The sequence below is a fragment of the Equus przewalskii genome, chromosome 15 (assembly GCF_037783145.1).
Source record: "Equus przewalskii isolate Varuska chromosome 15, EquPr2, whole genome shotgun sequence".
NCBI lineage: Eukaryota > Metazoa > Chordata > Mammalia > Perissodactyla > Equidae > Equus > Equus przewalskii.
In genome coordinates this window covers 86198706-86222144 of record NC_091845.1, presented here as the reverse complement: position 1 = coordinate 86222144, position 23439 = coordinate 86198706, and the positions used below count along the sequence as shown (strand labels likewise).

Here is a 23439-nt window from a genome sequence, read left to right as displayed (position 1 = left end):
ATAAAAACCTACCACGTGGTGATTAGGACTGTGAGAATAAAGGATTCTCATATAAGAAATGTAACGGCTTAGGAGCAAATTAAAATTTGAACCAAATATTATATATTTAAATTTTGAGCCTTTTTTCTCCCTCCATACCTAGATTTCCACATCTCCAGTAACTCCAATAATCTACATGATTTAACAATTTGCACTCTTAAATATGGTTCTGCTTCTTTTTTGGTGTATTGAGAAGTATGGGTATAAATTATAAGGCTATTACCCACATAGAGAGATATCACTAAATAATAATGGGAGAAACAGTAAACTGTAAGTTCAAATGATGAGCAGAACTCTATCAAGTAATCTATACAAATCACGTACACAAATCCACAACTTTTTCTTGCTGCTTGCTTGCTTTTACACATTGCTAAATGTCATTTTCACTGTAATAAGTTTAAACCAAACAGAAGGGATACTGAAGTCTAACTGAACTTCCCCTCCCTCCACTACCAAATCAGACCGCTCCCAGCCCAAAGGTAACCGCTGGCGTTAGTATGGTGTGTCTAGTCCCTTTCCTAAGCATTCGCATACACACACACACAGTTTATCATTTTTATACAAATGATGGAAACATACTAAGCATATTGTTCTGAGGCTTGCTTTCTACAACCTATGTTAATGACTTTTCTATGTCAATAGAAATAGGTCAACGTAAATATTTTTTAACAACTGTGTATTATAGCCATGCGTCACTTAGTGACGGGGATACCTTCTGAGAGAAGCGTCATTAGGCGATTTCATCATTGTGCAAACATCACAGAGTGTACTTACACAAATCTAGCTGGTATAGCTTACTGCACACCTAGGCTATATGGTACTAATCTTATGGGATCACTGCTGTATACGCAGTCCATCATGGACTGAAACATCGTTATTTGGCACATGACTGTCCTTCACTATATGTCCACTTCTTTATTAGTGGTCACCTAAATTAATGCCAATTTTCACTATTTTAAGCAATGCTGCAATTGTATGTACAAAACCAAGCTTATGTTTGAGTGGCTTTAATAATATAAACACTTAGAACATAAAGTATGTGCATATGTTAACTTTGAACTAGAACAATGAACTTCTTCCAAGAAAATATTTACCAATACGTAATTCCGCCGACAATGAATAACAAGCTTTTCTATATCTGTTAAATCTATGCTAGGCCTTAAAAATATACTATCCCTAAATCTATATTGTAAATTTCTATCATGGGAATGAGCAACAGATATGATACGTCTTTTTTCCTACCAAGAGAACTTAAAGCCTTGTCTTTGTACTTTGCAAAATATTTTCAGCTCTTAGCCCTTATATGGCAGCTAATCAATGGAAACATTTGTAAAGTCAGTTTTTCAACTCCTGTTATTTCAAAATAAACCATTTCATTGCTAAAACAATTCCAATATTTATATTTTGTAATTATTTGCCAAAAAACAGGGGCTGGAAGTTTGAATAAATGTTTGCATTGACAGAGTATCAAAACGGAGAACATACGGCTTACTATTCTTATTAATAAAAACAGAATATGTAGTTAGAGCCTGCGGGGCATGTTATATTTGGGAAATCTCTGACAGCACAATGTCCTATGATTAAGGGTATGCTTTTTTTACACATTATTTCTACAAATGTCAGAAAATATCCTGCTCCCCCTCTCCTTTTTTAGACACTAATTGACTAAAGGAAATGGTTTCTGACAACTGCTATAAATAATACAAGGTGTTATCAGACCAGCTGAGGCACAATAGAACTCAGATGAACTCCTGCGGGCCAAACACATCTTCCCATGTGGTCACTTGCCCTGAGGCTGGGGCTCCTCCTGCAGTCATTTCGGAGTCTGGAGTGGAATGTTCTCCGGAGGTGGCACGCACTTCAGATTAAAATAACCAAGACAGGTATAGACTCTTGTGTGATCTTGCCAATGGACATATGTCCTATTAGAAAATAAACATTCTCCCCGTGCTTTGTCCTCCTCAAACTCTTTCTTGGTTATTAAGTAATAGTTCGCAGAATAAAGAAGTACCTAAAAATGGATTTTCAAGAGACTTAAGATGGTTGGTTGTCAAAATATGGGCATTTCCAATGCTTTTATTCTCTTTTTGACAATGTACTTCGATCATATTGTCATGGCATAAATAAAGTCCCATTCCTCAGGAGATGAGATCGAGGATTTCATTCTCAGGATTTTGTACCTTCCAAAAGATTATACGTACTGAAGTCACAATGGACAAACCATAGGGCAGCCTGAGTTTTGGTTCCTTTGTCAAATAGAAAAAGAATAACCCTTCCTTATTATTTTAATTGCCCATAAGGTTCTGTGCATTCTGGAAAAGTTGTAACTCCTGAGGAACTCTGACCTACCCCCTTCTAATGAGACAGAGATTAAAGTTGTGTGTGTTTCCGTCAGCACCATATGCACTTAGAAAGCAATGACTAGCTTTTCATGGCAAATCACTACACATCGGTAGCTGACTAATAAACTCAAATAACAGCCAACACTGTATCAGCAGCAACACTTTCTGTTCTGGGATATTGGTGCTCCAGAAAGAATCTTGGACTACCTGAATCTGTCACCCATGGGTGACTGTTAAAAATATATATTCCTGGAACCTACTGAGGATTAGGACCAAGAATCTACATTCTAACCAAAATCCCCAGGTTATTCTTAATCTCACTAAATTTTCACAATCGTAATCAACTAAAGCTAAAATACTACTCCCCCAAGAGATTGTCTATTACATTTCTACCCAGTAATTTCCTAAAAGCCCAGAATATCTGCCTTGAAAAGACGGCTTGTTTGAGTTTTGGTGACATGCTTTTTCATTATATTCTATCAACTACTTTAGAAAACTAACATACCTGCAAAATGTTTGGCAAAGTTACGTTCATTTTTTAAAATATTATTTTAAATCAGGCACCATACATGAACCTCCACAACATCACGATCCTACTCACCACATCACATTGCTCATTGTGTCTCAAATCACTTATGTTTTAGTCCTGCTTAACAGTTCACTCCAAGTTAGCATGCAAATGCTACTCTGCAAAAAGAAAATTCCCCCAGTGTATCTGAAAGATAATTCAAAGAGCAAGCATGTAGCACTCTTCAAACTTTCCATATCTTCCTCTCATTTAAATGTCAAATTCACCATTATATATAAACACACACACATATAAAAAATAAATAGCAGGGCCACCCTGTGGCCTAGTGGTTAAGTTCAGCAGCTCTGCTTCAGCAGCCTGGCTTCGGTTCCCGGGTGGGGACCTACACCACCTGTCGGCAGCCATGTTGTGGCAGTGACCCACCAAAGTTCCCTAAGCTAATTAAATGGAGGAATCAGGACCCAAAATCAGGTCTTCTGACGCCAAATTAAACATTCATTCACAACACATGCTGGCAATTTAATACCAAACTTTGTGGAAATGAAAATGACTATAAATATAATAGAAGCCAAACAACAGAGAGAGAGGTTGGGGGTGGAGCAGGATACGGTGGCGCGACCATGGCTGCATCACCTGTGGTTTGCTCTGAGATGCAAGTGAAGGAGAAAGCCTTGCACATAGATTCTGATGGAGATAAGATGGTCCCTTCACAGAGGTGAGAGATGGATGCTACTGTCCTTGTACATCCATGAGTAGACACTGGACACCAATAATACACACTCAGAGACGTGGAAATTATACACTACATCTATCAGGTTCTCTTCTTAATTAAAATTGTTAATCAGTCTTAATCTAGTGTTTAATACGTTGCATCGTTCTAAATACTCAGTGACTGATTTAAAGATTAATTGTTGAGGATGAGTTCTTTGAGCACGATTTTATTTTTATTTGTCTGCCCTCTGAGGCAGGAAAGCCTACATTTTCTTCAGAGCTTTCAAGAGAGGAGCTTCAAATGTATCAGCGGAAACCCTCCACATAAGTAAAATGGAAAGCTGCTCCAAATGATCAAACTGAATACACGTTAAGCAAGTATGCATACAGTAAGACTGATCAATATTAGCCACTAAACAGTATCTGAAAAGCAGCGAAGGAGGTGGAATAACTGTCTGAAACACTTCTAAACCATGCGGAGTCAGACAGATTTTTTTGACAGCTGATAAAACCACAGACAAGTATCCTAGAGAGAAAGCCCAGAGGGTTTGAAGTGGCATAAGAGATGTTTTTCTTTTACATGTAACAAATCTGTTCTCTATCATATGAGTTACCTTATAGCACAGAGAAATGAGAAATACTAAATTGCTTTCTAATATGAAAGCCCAAAGTCAAAACAATAAAAAAAGTACAATCCCATTTCTACCACCCCAAAATATCTCCTTTGACAAAAATTGCAGGTTTTATTTCTATAATTGTACTTATTTTTTTAAGTTCTCCTTCTTTCTTCTCTACTATCCTAGAAAAAGAAATGTTTTCTTCAAACAAATCCAAATACATCCAATACAATAATCTTATTAAATGAATAAATACACTCATTAAAAATAAACAATACATGGATAAAATAATATGTATGTATTGATTATATTAACAGTTTATTGACTCCGTATGTAGCCGAGATATGGGGGAATACATGGAACCAGCTTTGAAGAATTTACTGCTTACCCAGGGACAAAATATTAACACACAAGCAGCTGTACATAAAGAAAGAAAGTGAGAAGCACACAGCAGGGATAATAAAGTTTGGTGAGTTAAAGGAGAGAGAGGTCGGGGTGGTTCGGGATGGATAAGACATCTGAGATGGACCTGGATGGATACTTCATCTGGTTAGAGACCAAAAGGGATGGTGATCCAGATTGCAGGAATCCAGAGAGCAAAGGCAGGGAGACGGGGAAGCACAGAGCTGTACGGAGCACCCATGTGCAATGGGCTGGCAGGAGAGAAAGGCTGGAACCAAGTCAGTAAGAGCTTTGAGGGCCAAGCTGAAGAATTCGGCCTTCACTTCTTAATTAATTGGAATTCATCTATTCCAAGATTTCACCCAAGGGCAGAGCCAGAATATTTAACTAGACACCCTAAGGGCTAAGAACAAGACTATATGGGATATGAAGAGATCTTATTAAATAAACTTGAGACTTTTTTTACTTCCTAAAGCTTTTGCTTTGGTTGCCAGAAAGCTGAGAGAGAAATTTAGTGCTCAATTTCATCTCAAGTACTTGTTTCATCTCTTTTCCTTCTAATTGATTTGTTATGTCTCTTTTTTACAGTCCTATTTTATGTGCCCTTTGCTGTCGTAAGCCGACTCACATCCTTTTTTGATGGAGCGTACATCATACAAAAATAAAATTAAAGTAACATTTGTCCTGGTACCAGGTACAGCTGTAGACGCAACACTTAAAGTTTCAGAAGGGAAAAGCGAAGTTAGAATTCACCCAACAGGTAAAGCTCATTTCTCTATACATATTTCCATGGAAGACGGACACATCGAATTAGGATACCCAGTTATCGCAGTTGAAAATTGCTCTAAAATCTACAGCTGTGGGTTCAGCAACCTACTTACTTGCCTGGCTGTCCAGTCTGACCTTCCCTGTGAATCAGTGTTCCTACCATGATGCCAAAATGACCTTCTGAAACTTACAAGGTTTCCAAGGCTGCAGATATTTTCAGCTGCATCAGCCCTGGCTGTCACAGCATTCGGCATGATACTGAGTGGCGGCTCTGGAGCCTCCTGTGCTAGCCTGACCTTTTAAACTCACAAGACTGCGCTGCCACTCAAAACAGAGTTTTCTCTTTCTGCGTTACTTCGCGATGCTGTTTCTCTTAATTGTAAAGCAGCAATTCTAAGCATAAATTGGCACTGTTCTTTACATGAAAATAAAATACTTCACTTACAGTAAACCTAACATTGATAGAGGCTTTAAAATAAATATTCACTGACATCTATAAATAATATTTGTTTAATTACTGAAAAGAAGATTCTACTTTTGTGGTAAGAAGAACTTTAATAATATGTCCTTATTTTTGCAACGGCCAATTTGAAATTTGAGAGATGTCTACATTTTATAATCATACTTTTATAATTGCATATGTTTACGTTAATCACTATGGATTCAATGCCTAGCACAGTGCCTAGGATATAAAAGAACCCAAATTAATATTTAAGTGAGTGTCGCAGAATCTGCATGGTTAATTATACTCCATTTATCACAGAACTGTTGAACTGAAATACAGGTGCTTAATTTTCTTGCCACAAATTAGTACATTAGGATGGAATATTGCTCTTAAAAAATATGCCTGAGAATTCTTGGTACTTGAAGGAAAAGTATTTTTCAAATCCGTTAACGTCAGGTCATTAACAAACAGAAAACTGTTGCTGTGTGAATAGGTTAAGGTTTAACACCAGTGGAAGAAAAGACCAATGGAAATCAAGTTATTAAGATACACGTTAAATTCTCAACAGGGGCCAGCCCGGTGGCGCAGCGCTTAAGTTCACACATGTCGCTCTGGCAGCCCAGGGTTCGCCAGTTCGGATCTGGGTGTGGACCTACCCACAACTTGTCAAGCCATGCTGTGGCAGGCGTCCCACATGAAAAGTAGAGGAAGATGGGCACGATGTTACCTCAGGGCCAGTCTTCCTCAGCAAAAAGAGGAGGATTGGCAGGAGATGTTAGCTCAGGGCTAATCTTCCTCAAGAAAAAAAAAAAGATTCTCAACAATAGTATCCAAAACTGTTGGATCTCAAGCCTTAATAACTATTAGAGGGTAATAATATATCTACATTTACACACATATATTGAAATATCTTTTGTTTTTCTTCTACTTAAAGTCCATGGCATACTGCATTTTCACAAGTCCTACTTGTAATCAGTGCAGAGAACCACAAAATGATATTAAATACAGTATTTCAGAACAAATTTATAAACTAATGTTCGTGAGTGAGCGTATCCCTTAGCTTCACACGTTTATTCTGTTCCATTGTTGGTTGTAACTTGTGCACGACTTCATGGTCCTTTGTGGAATACACTGTACATAGAGATACAACACACACATAACACACATGCGGACATGCTCTAAATACTCTGCTAGGGCTTCAGGGGAAAGTGAGAAAAGTCAATCAGAAACCTCCAAGTGACTGTCAATTCGCAATGACATTTGGTTATTTTAATGTTGGCAACGGAATTCTATTTTTTAATGATGAGAGGAATGAACTGAATTATTCTGCCTCCAATAATGCAGGTGAATAAATTACGAGAGCACTCGCAGTACTGTTTTTGGGCTCAAGACACTTCTTAAAATATGCCACTTAAAGTCATTTCACTGAGCCACTGGCAGGGTGTTACGTCATTCAGAAGTGACATCAGAAACTTCACAGGTGTCCACGATGTTGAGTCTAAAAGTGGATTTTGCTGACCTTGGCGGGTGGTGGGGCAGAGGGTATTAGGTGCGAGCGGTATCAATACTACGCAAGCCTCACAGGCAGATCAGGCCACGTGACACAGCCCTCCTCTCCAAACACTGAAACGTCAAAGTCCTCCTCATCCTTTCTACAGCTGTATGATCATAATGCTTCCAAACCCGTCCCTCGCAGCCTACCTCCTTCATTAAGTCTTTCCAGAACTAACTTGGATTAGGATTCAAATCTACATTGCTGAGTATTTGTGTACTTGATTCGTACCATACGGATGGAAACAGGCCAACAAACAGAAAGACTGCTGGGTTGAGATCTCAACACTCCCAGTACCTTGTCACACGACCCTTGAACAAACTACCAGACCTCACCCTTGCTGAGCCCCCGTCTTCTCACCTGCGCCCCGGAGAGACGACAGCAGTGCATACATCTCACAGTGCTGGGTAAAAACCACGTGGGTCACACGTGTAAAGGAGTCAGTGCCCGCCAAGGAAGTGGCTAGTGTTATAATTATTATGATTGCTAACAGTCTGCTCTCTTCTGTTTCTTGTTTTGTTTCCATTATTGCACTATAAATGGACCTTTTTCTTTAGGCCATAAACTTCAGAAAAGCAGAAACTATATCCTTAATTTCTCTTGAAAATTTCAGTCAAAATCTTCTGGTGAAGCTTTTGATGCAGTGAGCTTTAAATAAATGTTTATGATTAAAAACGAATAATGGTAAGCGATAAAATAAAAATTCTGAGTTTTCTAACCTAGAAGGCAGATTAACTCCCGGAAACAAGGAACAAACACTTCACAGCTGAATGGGGTCTTAGAGAGCACGCCCAGTCACACTTTCACCATTTGAAAGTTTGGAAGCCAGCCTACAAAATGCAGCCTTATTTCCTGCACACAAAGAAAAGCCAGAGGAAAAAAGAGCATCGTGTGCACATCTGAAACCCTTTGTCATTAAAGTGAAACACAGCGCACCTCTCCCTTATGGATTTTTCTTTTCTATCAACAAAAAAGTTGCAGGCTCTGAAACTTGACTGTCAATACTGAGTGTTTTAATCTCCTAGTCACAGTTAGCATGAAGAAGCTTCAGATGACTTATATGCCCCCATCTTTCTCCAAAAGAGACATTAGAAATAAATTAATCTCTTCTGTCTCACCTAGGACGACACTACGTTTGGGTCATGCTTATTTACCAAACACTTAGAAAAATAAATGGCTCAAATACTTAATCACATAATTTTAATAAATTATGAGTTGATTCTGTCTTTTCTCCAATATACAAAGTATGTAAAGAGTTAATGTGTCTACTGGATGGTTTTAGGCAAATTCCCTACTCTGCCCACAGCAGCCTAACTTGGCTCCTCTGTGCCCACTTTGTTTTGCCCAGACGTTATTTCTGAACATTTCTATTGCCCCACTGGAAACTGCTTTGAGAACAGGGCAGCTCTCACTCACATCTTTATCCTTCAAAGGACAGAGCATGATTGGTGGCACATGGACAACTGCACTCAATAAATACTGGCTCAATAAGAGTGCTTTCCTTGAGGCCAAAAGCAATGGCATAAGATTCTTCCACTTTCCTTCTCTAAACAATATATAATTTTATTTGCCAGGTGTTCTAAATAGCTCTATGAAGAGAGGAATTTGTTAGCAAAGGGACATGCCTCCAACAGAACAAGTCTTCGATTAGTAGAGAGCACAGACGTGTGTGAAAATGATGCACGAGGAAAGCATAAAATAACCACAGGAGGATGATAAATGAATTCAGCATGCGCTGTGGAGTTACCCCTGTCATTTCTTGGGGAAATTTTTATGGCATCACATTACTGGTGTGAAAGTACATTATCTTCTGGAACTTCGCAAAACTTCCTCTGAGAAGATCCCAAATGCCAAGAGCAATGTTACCCAGGTCACACTACTCTGAGCAAACTTACCACATCTGCTGAAGACAGGAGGCCCAGAATATTGTTTTGTTTTTTATAAATCTAAGAAACACAGATTATAAGCATTGGTCAAATATATGCCATTTGTAATCCAATGTCAAAGCAAAAAGATGAAAATGTATTTGACAACCTTTTAAATTAAATTTATACCTTCTTGACTTATGTCAATTGTTGTATGGGCGAAATTTTAAAATTACTGTCTTATAAAGAGACTACATTCGTTCCCAGCAGAATCATAAATCAAAGAACACTGGTTTTAAAATGAGAAAAGACCTGGCCTCCATCCAACTCAGCTGTTCGCCAGCTGTGTGAACTTAGGCAAGTAGGTTAACTTCTCTGAGTCTCAGTTTCCTCATCTCTATCAAGAGAAGGGTGGTTCCTGCCACAGAGGCCTGTTCCCTAATTGTTCGGCACCATCACCAAGTTGCCTGTTTTTCTGAAAAGAATGTAAATGAGCAATGCCTCATGGAGAGAAGATGCTCAAACATGGTAGCTGGCTTCATGACCTCGACCCTGCACACACTGTTCCCCTCCATATTCTGAAAAGTGCCTAATCTCCAGGCCTGTGAGGAGCCAGCCCCTCCACACCGCACGCCCGGGCCACTCAGTCCCACCAAGATCTCCCTCTGTGAATTTCCTTTCTTCTTTGAATCTCCTCCTTTGGCACTCAATTGTACAGCGCCGAAACTCATTGTATTGTTCGCTTTCCATGTCTTTCTCCCCAAATTTTACATGTCTAATTAAATGTCAAGAAGAATAGAAACTATGTAATTCCCCTCTGGATCCTCCTCTCCCGACCTGCTACAGTCTCTTAACTCTACCAAGTGCTCCAAAAATGTCTGTTAATTGATTATTTAGCAGAATGCAAAGAATAAACTGATTTCCCTATATAGCCTCATTATTAACATAGTAAGATAACTTTTTAAGTGAAGAGACCTCAGCATTTAGTAAACTTTAATCCATTATTGAGAAACAAACGCAATAATTTCTTCCTAAATAATATTTACTTTTAAAGTCCAATCCTCAGAAGCATATTTCTCAGAGTCATTTCCCATGTGCAATTTTCAGCAAATAGGGCCGTCAGAAAGCATTATGAAGAATTCTATTTGAAGCACGTATTTTTTCAATAGTCTCAATTATTGTTGTGGACATTTCAAATTATTTTTTGGAAAGGTGATGCAATACCTCAGAGAGACCACACCTGGTCAAAGGTCTGCTTGTATCTCTGTTGTTCACTTTTGCCACGCTCACAGAATGTCTCAAACTCTTACAGATGGGTATGAGACCAAAAATGCCTTATCCAAATGCTACCAAGTTGACAACGCAGTTTTCCTTGAAATGTTTCAGCAACGAAATTCAAATAATGGCTCAAAATAATGTGGAGTAAATCTGTCTAGTTAAAAGTCACCCAATGAATAGAGATGGTAAAGAAGAATTCCTAATTTTAATACTATTTAATCTTAGTTACTTAAAAGTCCTTCTAAGCACTTTCTAAGAATTATCTTAATGATATAACAAAACGGATGTTTACATTATCTTTCTAGTACAAGGCAAAAACCAGATAAGGAAAAAAAAAAGTCTAGTAACAGAAAAAGGCACATCGTAAGTGCGGCTTTCACATAATACCAACAGGCATATAAACAAAAGGCGAAATAAAGCACTGTTAACATTATTATCTCCAGCTCTACACAAACACGCTGTATTTATAGACATATCAACAGTGCAATTTTTTAAATTATTTTTCATTGATGTAGACCATCTAAATAAATAATAAGGGGTAAATATTTATAAATAGAATCTTTTTCTTGAGAACTGTCCTGATCTCCTGGGAATTTCTCTATGTATATTACATACAACATAATCTCTCAGTGCTCTGACATTTTCTGCTTAAACTACGTTAAGCTGTTTACTTGTACAAAGCATGTAAGGACTTTACGTAAAGCGGCCTATGAGGCCTCCTGTAAAGCATTCTATTCCGTATGACATAAAACTCTCCTCACAAGTGCAGATAACCACTAACCCAACGCAACCGCCTATTTATTCCCATATGTAAATCACTCTGTTTATAAGAGTGTCTGGTTATTAAGGATTTTTATTTCCAGGAAAAAGAATACCATGGTTATACTGATACCTTTCCTAAAATAGCAAGGTCTGAGAAGTATAAAGGTCAGCACATTGAGCACATTGCAAACTCATTTTATCATGTATCTGCCACCTGGTTTATCACGGAGGCTAGCTTACAGCGGGCTCCGCAAGAACTTTAACAAGGCCCCGGAACTGCCTGGCCAACAATGAGGCACTCATTCCATAAAGATGGAATTATGCTTACTGTAGAATTACCAACTTGGGATAAAGAATTTGGCGATCTTCTATAGTTCATTGCAGCCTGTGCTATAAAAGAGCTGGACACAGAAGTGAAATGTTTTAGGAATTTAACAGGTATCTTCTACTTAAGTTATAGTCCCCGATAAAACATAATTTTAAGTGTTTTTCTCTTACTGATATTTTAAAATGTAATTCTGTATACTAACAGAGCTCACAAGTAGCAATATGATGAGCAAGGATAACATCGAAGATTAAAATTTTAAATAAGGGACTTTTTATGAAAGCTTTAAAAATTCCTACTATATTTTAAAAATCATCTGTAATACCTCGCACTGCCTTTATTGTCCACACCTGATCAGCTGCTACATCCCATGGACCCAAGCCTGTGACTTGTCCTCAGCATACTGTCCTCCTTTCCATGCCCCGTCATTACCCTCACTGAGTCCTCATCTCCACTCTGCACACCCACCACCTCTGCTTCATCCTATAATCTCCACTTCATCCTGCGTGGCTCCTACTCTTCCTCTATAAAATGTCACAAAAGCACAACTGCTGTAAGGTGACTAGCCTAACCAAAGGGCCTCCTGTCTTCCCTACTGGGTGACACTTACTACCTGCTCAACGCCCTCCAGAGTGTAGCACCAAGATGCCTTTCCCACCTGACTCCTCATTCCTTCCCACGCTATTGAGTGCCCCCCAGGGCTTGTCTCTCTAACCTCTTACTTTCTACCCATTCTTCTAGAGTTTCCACAAATGCTGTAGAAAGCACAACTCTTCTAGAGTATTCCAAATGTTTAGGGTCTCAATCTCCTACCAGTACCCAATACCAGTATTTTAGTCTGTTTTTATTCTTTTACATACAAGCACGGGTTCTAGAACCGGACTACCTTGGTTCAGCTCCTTGTTGTGCTACTTACTAGTTAAGTAACCTGGGCAACTAACTTGTCTGTGCCTCAGTTTTCCCATCAGGGAAACTGAGACATTAACAGTACCTATATCTCACAGGGTTGTTCTGAGGAATACATGAATTAATTCATAAACCTTACCCTGGCACAGAGAAAGCAGTACAAAATGTTAGCAAGCCTTGTTACAGCAATTTTCCTCATCACTATCCTTTATCAATCATGGAAGCAAGACAAAAAAAATTGGCTAAAAAACATGGACATTGGAATAAACAAAAAAACAAGGCTCACAGCTCTGCAAATGATAAAAAGTGTTTTCTAGCCTGCACTTAATCTTTAAGGTCACAAGGCCTATTTTACAGCTGTAAAAAAGATTAAATGAGATATTTTGTAAAGAAACGTATAGCAAGTGGCAACTTCTCTTATTAATTATTATTTACATGTTCATAATTTCACAGATGTAGAAATTAAGGACGGAAAGAGTACACAGTTTCTCCCAGGTCACATATCTGGTCAAATCTGGTAAAATAAAATCTAAACATTGTCAGGCTTGTCTGTGTCCCCACCACCCCAGAAAACTATTACTCCTTTCAAGAGATAGATAAAAATACAACAAATATATGAACATTCAATAATTTTTAAATGATAATGTTTATATCATCTCTTCTATTTACAAAATGTTCCACTTCGCAAAAACATGTTATCCCCCAACGAGGTCTGTTTTTGTTGTTTGACCTGCTCTGCAACAAACACTGGACTTTCCAAACAAATTTAGATATGGCGTTTATAGGAAGTGATGTTGGATGTTTTCATAACGTGGCTTTTTGAAACTAAAATTCAGTAAATAGAAATATCGGTGAGGGGTCTTTGGTTGGAGAACACTGAATTGCAAGATCAGGGCTTTTCCCACCCACTTTTCCCCCCCGACAGCAGGCCCTATGCACTCCCATTCTCTGTATCTGTCTCCTAACCTGACCACCGCCCCCCACCACCACCTTTCCACGGTGATAGAGCTGTTCACCCACAAGAGTGCTAAAAGGTCATTGTAAAGGTAATTTTCTTGTAATCAGGAAAGATGGAAACAAATAAAATGTGAATGCATCATTATTACTATCATCGGCAAGGCTGAGAAACAGATTGTTGGATATATGATTAACACGTTTGAATATATGAGCTGTGAATGGCCTATAAGTTCTAATACTAAGTCAAGTTCAGAAAACGTCTTTAATGAAGTTCTAAATATGAATATGAACTGCTCAATGCCTTATTTTGGCATTCCTGCTGTTTAACGTGCTTATGATGTGTTTTGACTATTAAACTGTAAAGTCTTTCACTGTTTATATTCCCTCACACTCCCACTGCATACACTATTATTACGATACTTTTTAGAATTTTCTGGAAGAGTCTATTCAGTCACAATCATTGTAGACAGATGTTAGTATGCAGAGATTTTAAGCACAGAAAGTAGAAGCAATGTTACCACATCTTCCACAGACTATCTACTTAAAATACTTGTGAATTATTTTTGAAAACTCACAAAATTGTGAAATTTCTACTGGTGTCTGAAACCATCAGCTACATCTTCTGTTTTTATTTTTTCCGCTTTTATTCACCGTCCAGTTAAATTGGATACTCTGGTTGTTTCTGATTAAAATCTCCTTGCTAATACATATTCCTCTCATGGCTGTTCATTACGCATTATACATTTCCTTTCCCAAAATGAAATCACTGCTTTTTTGGTATATTTTAATTTTATTTGCACCGCTTAACTTTCATATATAGATTTTTAGCAAATGACCTCGTTGTAACTGTCAGTTTACTATCAACCGAGCTTTCTCTTGGGCAAATTTTCTACATCCACTGTTCACCTCAATCACCCACTGTGGTTTCCTGATCTCTCTCTAACTATTTGGTGGCTTCAAAAGCTGATATTTTATGGTATTCAATAGTAAAACTAACAATAAAAGCTATCAATATTCTAAAATAGGACATTTTGAAATCTATTTCTACTAGAGAAATGAATTAAATAAATGAACTAGAACATGTAAAAAAAATCCTGTCTGGATGTTAAATATAAACATATGAAAAATATGGAAATATCACTGAATAGATATAATTAATAGTGCTTTATCAGAGTAATATTTTTGTAAGGTTAAAAAATACAGAACACCTTTTGTTTCCATTATTTAGGCATTAGGACTGTTCCCTTTATGACATGTATTGGTCAGCGCCACATGAAGACTTATCTTTCTTTATCTGAACTTCCACACCATGCTACCAGCCACTGCGTATGAAACACCACTTTCTGCTTTAGTTATTTTCACAAGTCCTACTGCCCGTAGTACACTGCCCCCTCTTTGAGGACACGGCGTATCTATATGAAGGCTGATGGCTCTCACTGATCCTAGCTTGCTATTTTTACCACAATACGTATTCATCTATAAACCAACTTTACAAAAGAAAATATCTCAAATCAGAAATGTAATGTTTATTTCATATGATTAAACTTTTCCCCATGATCCCCGACATTTGTTAGCTCTTTAAAACAAGTCTATTCTTAGTTAATAGCTCTGAAACTTTTTTAAAAATGAAAAGACAGAGAAAACCCAGTGTTAAATGCAAATTTTTTAAAAAACTCTTTGCAGGAGGAAATATCTTTATTTTGTGAATTTAGCTAAAGAGGGACTCGAATGGAGTTGATATCTGTATGGAAATCAGCCTTTGGATTACATAGTATTTACCAAAGCTCTTTTTAATAATATGATGTTATTTGATATCCAGATGATTTGAATAAATTGGCATTGTTTAGGGAAAACCTATATCCTCATACATACACTCATGTACAAATCGTGTCCATGCTTCATGGGAGTATGTACCTTGTCAATTATTATTCACCTCTTTGGGTATATAAAAGATACATCTCTCGATTTCTTAAAACAATGGCAAAAGAGAAGAGAGTTTCCCTTTTGGAGAATATCCCCTACTTGAAGCATACTACTTATTTCAGAAACATCTTCGCCTTTTTAAAATAATTGATCTCAGTGGAAAAGAAATTCTCCACTCTACCCAATATGACTACATTTCATCTTGAAAGTAATAGATCCTGAGCTGTTTTAACAAAGGATAATCACGGAAACCTAGAGTAAAATCTCAAAAATAGTGGGAAAAGTACCAAATACATAATGCCTAATAATCTAACACAAATCCATCAAAGATTCTTCACTTTTATAGATGTCATAGGCATGTGTGGTAAGATGCCTCTCAAAAAACACAAATAATTACCTGCAACAGATGTACTGGAATCACTAAAGCTCTAACTATAATATGTAGAAAACTGCAACCATGTATTTGCTAGGGGTTTTTTCAAGGAGATAGCTGTAATAATTTCCCTACCTCAAACCTAAAAATACAAAATATGTCTAGAGATATTTAAGGCCACACGTCAACAGCTCTTCTTGAATCCTCTGCTTTGCAATCAATAATTCTCCAGCCACTAGTGAATATGCTCCATGACTCATCAAAAATGGTATACGCAGTCAATGGGGATCATTGTTCCCCTCATGCTCCACACATGCGTTGACACTGACAGCAGTTATGCCTCCTATAGTGGGAGACAGCATCAAGATGGCACCAAGCCGGGAGGCAACTCCTCTGAGGTTCTCTATAAAATTGCCCCACCCAAAGGGGAACCCACTACATCCATCCTGTCTTACATCTTTGGCATCCTTCAAGGAAATAAAAGTAGGCATACTTTATATGGATGGAAAGCGACTGCATTTTTTCAGCTTCACACTCACTGTGCATGGCAAAATGTACTTCAGTTATGAAAATATCTGGAAGGAATGTTTCCAGGACCTATGCCATTGTGCTCTGTTTACCAGTCAGATGCTTTCTCAAGAATGTGTTCAAATTACAAAGACAACATCTCCGTGTATAGGAATTCTTCAAAGCCCATAACATGACTGCAGAAACATATTTTCACATTTCCTAACATTCGAACGCATGCCCTCTTCCCCACAGGTGAAAACCCTTCAATCTCACACATCCATCAAACTATGATTAACATTTGGTCAGGAGTTTGTCTGGACTGATTTGATGTTTTTATTTTCTAAGGAAGGAAAGTCACAGAAAAGGAAAATACATATTAAGCATTTGAGGATAATTGCTATTTACTGAAAACTCTATTTTAAAATCAATTTTAGTGACTCGTCTAAGTTTGGTAACTTCAGGACAATGATAACTCTAGTGTCTCTAGAATGTTCCTAAGTAGCAATCATACTCTGTTCTGGCCTTTGAGAGGTGTTAAGACTCATCCCCTAATTATAAGCCTTTTCTCTGTGATTGCTACCTCACCACTAAATCTCCAAACTAAATACTAGTTTTGAGGAAATAAAAATAGATGTTTGGTGTGTTTTCTCAAATTTTGGTTACAATGGATAAGAAAGACGAGGTATTTCTATGTATAATAAACTTCTTTAGCTTGTAAAAATAAGAGTCCATTCTGTTGTGTTCTGACCAGCAAACTCTTTAGGCTTTCTCTCAGAATACTGCTTTCCTGCTTCATTCTAGAACAGCACTGCCCATTAGAAATACCACGCATGCCACATTTGACACTTTAAGTTTCCTAGTAGGCGCATTAAAAAAGCAACGGGTGAAATTAATCTAACAATATATTCTATTGAAACCAATACATCCCAAATATTATCACTCTAACAAATAATCAATATAAAGATATTACTCAGATGTTTTACATTCTTTCCTTCCTACGAAGTTTTCAAAACCCAGTATGTATTTTCCACTTCAAGCAAATCTCAGCCCAGATGAGCCACACTTCAAGTGCTCAACAGCCACATGGGGCTAGTGGCTACTGCAGTGGACAGCACATTCTACATTTCCAAAAATATGAAGTTTATATGCTTTACATCTTCCTAGGTAACATCCTCTGTGATGGGTATTGCTGTTAGGATTTCATATTTAGCAAACATTTAAGTGAATGTACTCCACTTCCTCCCTCCCCTCCGTGACCCTCATATCTGCTGCCCAGCCTGCTGTCTCTTTCTTAGCGTGTAAGAAACTCCAATCGCCTCTTCTTTGGAGCCTCTCCTAAGCAAGATGTGAGATGCTTTCTAATCTGCGCATCTTCTATCACCAAGCAGAAAGCCAGAAGGTGCAGCAAAGCTCCTTTCTCTGGTTCCATAAATAGACGTATCAAGAACAGACCTAATGTATGGCGACAATGATAAATGCAAGGGCAATATTTCTGCTTACAATGAAGACAGGAAATTCTATATAATAAAGTAACACACTCTTCCTCAATGAGAAATGCGATTTTACTCTTTTTTTCTCCCCAGGAGAAACCTTGGGATATTCTGTTCCTGCTCTGGAACAGAACCCAGTGTTTCATTTCATAGGAATTCTGCGCCCAGAGGAAGAAGAGAATTTTGGAATCAAAATTTAATGAATTCAACTTGGAGTCTCAGTATGCCTCAAATGTGGGGATGCAAACACAAGCAGTAATATCTCAAACCATAAAACACTTCAGCGTCTCTCTTGGCACTGCTGCACAGAGTATCACGCTTATGTGTATCTACACACAGATTTGTTCTTGGTTACATGAGAAGAAAATTAAACTAGGCACATGTGAGGCTGAATCTCCTAGCAATAATAAAACCTGATGATTATGTCTTAAGTGACACTGTAATTATCGACGGATGGATGAACAGGTTTTCTGGTGCTGACCCAACCTGTTCCCTAAAATACAAAAGGCAGCTTTTGTAGTGCTCGGCGAGGAAACCCCTTATTAAACAAACAGAACTAGAAGCTATGTCCACATTTTCAAAGAAGGGCTAACAACACAGTAATCCAAAAACATTTCACGCCATGCACCATACACAGCACGGATGAAACTCAGAACGCTGTAAGCTTCCTAAAAAAGTCCTGAGCTACAGTTGTCCCCAACTTTAAGAAAGCAAAGATACAAGTGACAACGGTGTGCTTTCTCCAGCTACAAAATAACTTTATTCAGCGTCTCTCTGGCCATAACTACATCCAAGACCTTCCAAGTACTGGGCTAAATATTCTTAGGATGAGTTTTACAATCATTGAATCTTCATTTTAACTTGTCTCGGTGATCTTTTATCTCAATAGCGAGACAAGGAGAAACACCAAGGCTCTCAGGATCCCACAGAGATAACACGGAGTGGATCACTTACGCTGGTATAGAACAGCTATGGACTCAGTACCCCCGGGTATAAACAGACGCCGTGTTCAAACCCAGGAGGGAGGAACACCGCGTCCACGGGTGTAGTATTTCAAAGCGCGTTGCAGAGGGCCTGCAAATCCAAAGGCATTAATGACGACTTCTCTCTCCGTGTATCAATTTGTTTAAGAAATTCCTCCGAGTGTGGCAGAGCCTACCACCCATTTGCTACAGCTTGCGCCTGTGCCGGGGGCCACACGAAGTAAAGGCAGCGGCAGTCGCCTTTCTGGCAGCTTCTCACTCGATCTTAATCCTAGGGAAGTACCCCTGCACGGAATCACCCCACAGAGCCCCGGCAGCCGCACACCCCGCGTCCCCGGGGAGGCCGTGCACACAAGAGCCCTTCCACAGCACCCCGCCGCCTGCGCGCTGCTGGGAGGGCGAGCAGAGCTCCGCCAGGTACCTGCTCGTGTTACAGGCTCTGGAATCAAAGTATTCTCACATGACACATCACTGCCAATAACAGATTCCGGCTCCATTAAAAAAAAAAAGTGGTGGTGGGGGGGGCTACATATTTGTCCTGCTTTTGTCTAAAACCCAGAACCCAAGTACTAACACTTTTCCTTCTCAATCTTTCATGAAAGCAATTCAATCAAGCTACTGCGGCTCCACCCAGAGAGCGTCTATACTTACTTTTCTTACAGTTTTTGAGTGACGCACTACAAAACGATGGGGGAAAAAAAAAAGGAGCCCTCTGGTCTCACGCAGGGCGTCTTCCGCCCTGTAAACTTGGCAAAAGGAGAACTGGACTGAAATCCAGCACTCTCCATATAAGGAAGCCCAGCTAAACATGTCATGCGTAATTTACGGGTAGCAGGCAGAGAATTAACCTTTGCGTGCACATCTTTGGCCCCGGCGAAAACCGGGCTGGATGGCAGCCCCAGGGACGGGGACGCGGGGTCTCCCGGGAGAAACCGGGGCTCCCATCCCATGGGCTCGCATCCGCCCCCGACAAAGGTCATTAAGTTGTAAGTACTCTTCCACGCACCTGTTTCTTTCATCTCCCCCCTCTTTCTCTCTCTTCCTCCCAGGCTGCCACCCTGGACGCTGGCTGTGCGCTCTCAGTGTCCGCAGAGCCCGGGGAGGCTGCAGCTGCCACCTCCCGCCTCCCTGCAGCTGGCGACGCCGCGCGCCGGGGCCGCGCCGTGGCGAGCCCGCCCGCGCCCGAGCGGCGGGCCGGCCCCACTTCCTCCCGGCGCTGGACAGCCCGCGGGGCGCAGACAATGCGGGGCGGCGGGCAGCGCCGGACGGGCCGGGAAACTCACCTCTCGCATGTTCAGAGGCGGCCCGACTGCCGGCCGAGCGCCCGCGGCGTGGGGGGAGCCATGGCCCCGGAGGCCCGCGATTCAAATCGGAAGGTGTCGGGCCCGGTCACGGGAGCATGGTGCGCGCCACAACTCGTGCGGCGGCAGGGGGAGGACTGGGCGGCCGCGGCGCGGCCTCCGCTCGCCGAGGCGGTTTCCGCTGCTGTGCGCGGCCCCTCCCCGCCGGCCCAGCCCCCCAGGAAGCCGGGCGCGCTCGGGCCCGGAGCGCGCGGCGCCGGCGGCAAAGCGCAGCTCCCCGCCCGCGCCCTCGCCCTCGCCCTCGCCCGCCGCCGCCGCCGCCTCGCCGCGCAGGGTCCGCGGGGGTGGCCGCAGCCCCTCGGGGTCGGCGCGGCGCGAAAGGAAGCGGGGGCCGGCGCCGGCCGGGCGCATCCCCGCGCCGCGCGGTGGTATCGTCCATCCCGTACGTTCAGCACTGTACCCCGAGGCACGGTGCGAACGGACGCGCCCCTCCTGCGGCGTGCCGCTGCTGCCCGCGAGCCGGGCGGACAGGAGGCGGCGGGTGGACGGGGCCCGGGGAGCAGGCCGGCACGGGTGGCCTGAAGGGGAGACCAGATCGGGAGAGAGCAGCGGGATCGCACGGGGCTACTGCGCCTTACAATGCGCCACACGGTTTTTGAACCTGGACGGCCCACAGGCGGGAAAGACACCTGCAGGACTGCCAGTGTGTGTGTCTCTCTCAAGTAGCAGGGTGTCCACGGTTTTGAAATTCCGTAGTAAAACTGATTGTCACACAAGCACAAACACAGACCAGCTTCCCATCTAGTTTGTAAATAATACGTGGCATGTAAAATCTCCTTTCCTTCCAACTCGGCATTCTATGATTTATAGAAAGCAAGGCCCCTTCTTCAAAAACAGCATCTCATTTTCTGAAATACTGGAATGTTCCAAGGCAAATAAATCATATTATTGCCGGAGCAAAAGAAACCACAGCCCCAAATCCTAATAGACCGGGTGTTATAAGATGTAACTTGGCTTCACTTTGAATGGAAAGAATCCTGGACTAACGTGATGTGATAAAGTTTTGAAGATTTGGGGATAGAATTTCCTTTGGATTTAAGGAATTTGGGTAATTCGTTCAATGATGATCCTAATTAGGAACAATTGGTTCCATGTTTTGAACAGAATATTGGACAAAACGTTGGATATGGTGTGATGATCTTCCTACAGCTTTGTTGTGTTCAAGAGGGTGGGACCGACTTAAAGAGAAGATGAAAAAACATCGTGAAAGGTGCGAAAGTACAGAAATACTGCCAGAGGCGTTGATAACAGACTTGAGTTCCTGACCCTTGGCTAGACCCACAAAACACTGAGCTAACAATGTGCACTGCTCCCCTCCAGAACTTATACATAAATTAATTAAATGGTGCCACTTCTCAGTGTTAATCATTAAAAAGTACCCAAGCGCACACACAGTTGAAGCAAAGTGAAAGGACACTGATCCTTCCTCAGAGAACAGGAGTGGGCGTTCTCTATCTGCCAATTAGTAGCTACCCCAAGCTATGGGGACTTCCTTGCTTCTAATTCAGCATTCATTTCAACGACTGTATCGACTGCATGGAGTGCCTGCTATGCCAGAGATGCAAGAATGGATAAGACAGAGCCCCTACCCTTAAGGCCAATGCCTCTACTAGGGAAGAGACAAATAAAACAATTAGTCCTGCCTAAGGGATAAATGCTAAAACGGTGGAGGCAAGCCCAAGGGGGCCCTGAGGAAAATCAGGGAAGGCTTCCTGGAGGAGTTATTTCAATGAGTGCTTGAAAGGTGTGTAGAAATTAGCAAGTTGGAAAGGGAGTTGAGTGCAGGTGGAGTGGAGAAAGGAGCGTGGCAAGTAGGAGGGCCGCCACTCTGCGTGTGAGAGGTGGGGGATGGAGAAGTGTAGGGAGTGGCAGGCAGGAGATGAGCTGAGAGTAGGTCTGTGTTAGTCCAGAGTCTCAACTTTACTCTGAAAAGTGTGATGAACTTGACGAATTTACACAGCAAAGGGATCGGTGGAGTCTGGACTTGTATTCAGAAAGACCCTGTGGCAGCAGCCTGAGGGCGACCGGCAGTGTGGGGTGGAGGCCCGCAGAAGAAGGGTGAATGGGTGTGGACAGACTGGAAGCATGACTCATGGGGGAATGAGGAAGGGAGGAGCCTTGGGAGACTCCAGAGTCCCTGGCTGAACCTACTGGATTGTTTGCTACTTGCCTTTTAATTTCTTCAGTTTGCCTCCCCTTCTCCATGACGATGGACCATGACTTCTGAGCGGGGCCACCTGTGCATCTGCTAGCAGGTTGGTGCCTAGTGGCTTCCATGCCCTCTCAGGGTCCAATGAGCCGAACCGAACTGCTCAGGTCTAATCCCGGTCGTAGGAATTTATTTTCAATTGTTCTCAGACCCTCGCAGACTTCTGAGTTAGAGCTTTGGAGTTCTTTTCTCTTGTGAGTTAGAAAATTCACTATTTGGAGCAACATGGTGAAAAACAGGACTTTGAACCTGTGTATGGTGCAAGAGGGGAAATTATTTTTCCACTTTCGCACTGGAGGAGGGGGCGAGTTCTGGGAACAAAAGAGAAATTGAAACTGAGACAAATTTTCTGCTCCACTGAACAGAATACAAAGAAATCCGGGAAAGACACTTGAGTATTAGAAACAGTGGAATAAACATCCTAATAAATCGCAAAGAAGAGGGAAAAATGTTATTTTGCATTAGATAAAGGAAAAAAGGATGGCTAAGAAAACATATGAAACAATGGTCAACCTAGGACATAAAAATGAGCCAAAATAAATGGTCATATAAAAATTCACTGCCACTGGTTTAGCTTAACTTACTATTATTGATAATATTGTAATGTGAATAATGACATTTAAAATTTTGAAGCACTGTAACAAACATGAGATCATATGTTAAAACTATTGAATCATGTCACCAGCTTACAACTACTGGTGGCATTCTAATCACATTTCAAATTGTGGAAATTATTTAAAAATCATTATAATAAGAAAAGTAAACAGTTCCTCCCTTAGAATGCCAGTGCTATCCCCTCGGTGCCAGGAGAGCATTGTGGCTTCTCCGACTCGTGTGAAGGGCACCTGTAGTCCACTGGTTCACCAGAGAGTGTATCCGTAAGCATAAAAAGAAGGTCATTTGTGGGTGGAGAGGGAAATTATGGAAAACAATTTCAGATGAAATAAAAGTCCACTTTCAGATAAGCAAAGAATGTTCTCTGCAGGTCCCTGAAATATTTCAAACCATTCCCGTCTTAATTATGCCAGTGAATCCCAATAGAAATACACTTAAGGAATATGGTTTTTAGAGATAATAGCAGTTGCCTGCTTT

At 40.9% G+C, this 23439-nt stretch overlaps 1 protein-coding gene across 33 annotated transcripts in view; it reads right to left on the bottom strand.

The window, feature by feature from the left end:
* Positions 1-23439, bottom strand: part of MBNL1 (muscleblind like splicing regulator 1) — a 200492-nt gene that overhangs the window by 157917 nt on the left and 19136 nt on the right. For 21 of the 33 annotated variants that reach the window (XR_011527641.1, XR_011527642.1, XR_011527644.1 and 18 more), the window contains exon 1: positions 20061-20201. The exons of 4 other annotated variants lie outside the window; for them this stretch is intronic. The gene's annotated coding sequence lies outside the window, so the exon portion shown is untranslated. Of the gene's footprint in view, positions 1-19428; positions 19582-19783; positions 19923-20060; positions 20267-23439 lie in introns of those variants that run through there. 8 more of the 33 variants (XR_011527646.1, XR_011527648.1, XM_070577627.1 and 5 more) reach the window with 4 other exon arrangements.